The sequence below is a fragment of the Diadema antillarum genome, unplaced genomic scaffold (genome assembly GCF_040938485.1).
Source record: "Diadema antillarum isolate AM-2024a unplaced genomic scaffold, OU_Dant_1.0 scf00000141, whole genome shotgun sequence".
Lineage (NCBI taxonomy): Eukaryota > Metazoa > Echinodermata > Echinoidea > Diadematoida > Diadematidae > Diadema > Diadema antillarum.
The window spans coordinates 1,524,865-1,528,098 of record NW_027271030.1 but is presented as its reverse complement, the minus strand read 5'-3'; positions in this window follow the sequence as shown (position 1 = coordinate 1,528,098).

Genomic DNA, 3,234 nt, shown 5'->3' with positions numbered 1-3,234 from the left:
TGCCCAAGAATTAGCGTCATTATGATCATTACACATGGCTCCACTGTGTTCAAACCCGTAAGACGGATTTGTGTGACATGCGCTGAGTTGTTAAGTTGTTGTTGTTGTTGTGGTGGTGGTGGTGTTGTTGTTGTTGTTGTTGTTTTTTATCAAGGGGAGATTGTCATAAAGACGACAATGAATGTACTATTTGAATAAAACGAAATGGTATAATTATGATCTTGTAAGCGAGTCTTATATAAAATTGGTCCTACAACTTTGGCATAAGACAGAGGTGGGGGGGGGGGTTGAGATGGTTGGTAGGTTTTTCTTCTTATAAACAAGAGGGACTGATGTCATATGATATTATGATATATGTGATTGTAAAAGTTATCGGGAAGAATGGTGGACAGTTTGACAATGTATATTATTTTGAAAGGGATTAAAGGGACGGGATTGGTTGAGATGAGGATTCAGTTCTTAACCTTTTGGAAGATACCTAAAAATCACTTGATAATTAAATCGTAAAGAGTATTATAATTCTAAAAGGAAATCAAAGCTTATGTGATGAAAATCTCTTTTGAAATGGCTGGGATATATTGAAACACAAATTAAAACAAAGTGATCATAATAGAAGGGGTCCCACCCTTTTTTTTAAGGATCGATTTCTTTCAGATGTCAGCTAAATCAAAACCAATGGGGATATTGAAGGGGGCATTTCAAAGGAAAACGTGTCCAATAATACAGTTCGTTTACTTATCAATGATAGCAACAAAGAAACTGACGTAAGATAATCTATATCAACTCATGGTAAACTTTAACAAAAAGCATATCTTATTGGTCGTCGTGACATGGGTTTAGGTTTGTTTCTGTCTATTTTCCTCCTTGTATACCTTATTTGCAATACAAAATATGCAAGTATAGCAAACCTTTCTTTTTCTTATAATATTATATGGACGTCATTGGTTTCTAATCAAATGACCAATTGTTAGGAACTGTATGCAAAGTCATACAAGTTCTGATCATGATAGGATGAGTAAATTGGAGAATGACATTGTAGTCGCATATAAGCAACAGAATGTAACTGAACGTTTCTCGATATAAGATATTTTATATCACATCTTATTTTGTTTTCTTAGTTCTGTCTTTCCAAATGCCTTGACCACAGTTATTCATTCTAATTCCACTCAGTCATGACTGAAATATACTTTTAATGCAGTTTCTTTCATCAACTTATGTTTGTGAGTTCACTGTAGCCCCCCCCCCCCAGGTAGGCTTATACTTTATACTGTAGTGACAATAAGGCCTAGTGTCATGAGTGTCATTCGACAACAAGGAATGACTTTCATTACATAGTGATGGTTGCTTGCAGTTTACACCATTTAATACTGCGTAATGTAACGTTTTTGTTTTCCGATTATTGCGTGCCTGTAGTCTGCCTATGTGGGCTTCCATTACTTTACTTTTTGTTCTTTTGTGTAATTCCAATACAATCGAGTGGCCCGCATCTTTCTTTCGTTATATGAAATTTACTTTATAGATTACACACTTACTTATTTTTTCCACTTTCAAGTGTAGTATATGTTTGCTTGTTCCTAATTTTTGTGTTTCATTAATTTGTCGTAACTGTTTTATTTGAATTAAAGTAATGATATTGGAAATAACATCCCATTTGAATTTGAATTTGAATAACTGCGCACTCACACTCTTACATACATATCGATTATTTATACAGTTATAAGAGCGAATGAAAGAGTTATACGACATTGAGCATGCCATTAATGTGATACGTGTTCATTTGTTGAAGGAAAAAAATAGCATTATCATAGCATGATATGTAAAGTGCAGAGGTCATAGCTGGATTGATAGCCTACCGCAAGGACACCACACCCTTTCCATTACGATCCGAACAACAATTATAATTTACATCAGCCAGAAAACACGTGACCATTCTAATTAGACCGGCGCGATCCTAAATCATCATCATAGTTTTTAATAGAGCCTAATCATTGATCGGGTGTATTGACCTCACAGGTTCATTGTCCCCACATTTTGACTCGCATCTCCGCAACAATCACAAAAAGACTGCAATGTTGATTATGTTCGTTGAAATAACGATGAGGACATGCTATTCCAATCAGGGGAGGGATAGGAAATTTCCCAATTACGAGTGGAAGTGGGTCGTTAAAAAGTTACCCGATACGCGAAATGGGACAAGACGCGATATGATTGGGACATGTTAGGTGAGATCAACAAATCGATACACGATCATCCTCATGCCCGGTAAACAACTCTTAACCGGTCAATAATTCCCGCATTGGGTCTCTCCTCCTTATTCAAGGGCGTTTCGAGCCTTGACGACGGCCGGAGCGCGGAAGTGAGAAATCGGTGTTACCGAAAGTGCAGAAAAGCCCCAAACGCTCGGATAAACAGCGCTTCCTGCCGCAAATTTAATTTCTTCATTAGAGCTTCCGCCGCTAACCGCAACGATAGATCGCGATTGGCTCTTTCCACAATTACGTCTACAATTCTTCTATCGGAAGATGTTTCATGAAAGTATGATTTTAATTCAAATCTCGATTTGATTTTACTTCTGTCGTGAGCCTTCTGCTCAGCAAAGCCAGTTATAGCAGCTTGCCGAGGGGTCGCATTTCTGGAGAAGAGCTTTGTTGCGCAATAGCGCGCAGCTCAACACCTCTCACCTACGTACATTCCTTTACATCACCGTTGTTTCATCCATTGGTCTTTCGGCGGCCGTGCATTATCTGTGCAGTTGGCATGGTGTGCTGAGGAGACTTGCTCGCCCGCACGTTGCCGCATCGGTGTCATCTCGCTCATTCACATACTTAGTACTGAGTTTTCTGACCCAAGGACAGGGATATCCTGCGTGGAACACAGGGAAGGTTGCTGGATTCTTGGTGGAGCACATAGAACCTAGGTTCCAACAGTTCACGAAATTAAGAAATTGCGTCACCTGATCAAATGGGTGCAGAAGTAATATAAATTCGTGGCAATTTGTCAACTAATAAGACGTAGAGTATTACAAAAGAGCCGAATTGGTTGAAAGTTTGCGCCAGTGATTTTCAATCAGAGCTCGGGTGAGGCACCGCGCGGTCAGCATCGGCGGAAGAGACGGCTGTTTTCTGGGTATACTGCTGCGGGTAGACTGGACTATATTGTTGCGATACCTCTTCATCGAATTTGAACAACTGTGCAGGGAAATTCTCCCCAACGCATCAAATCAGTTACTGGATG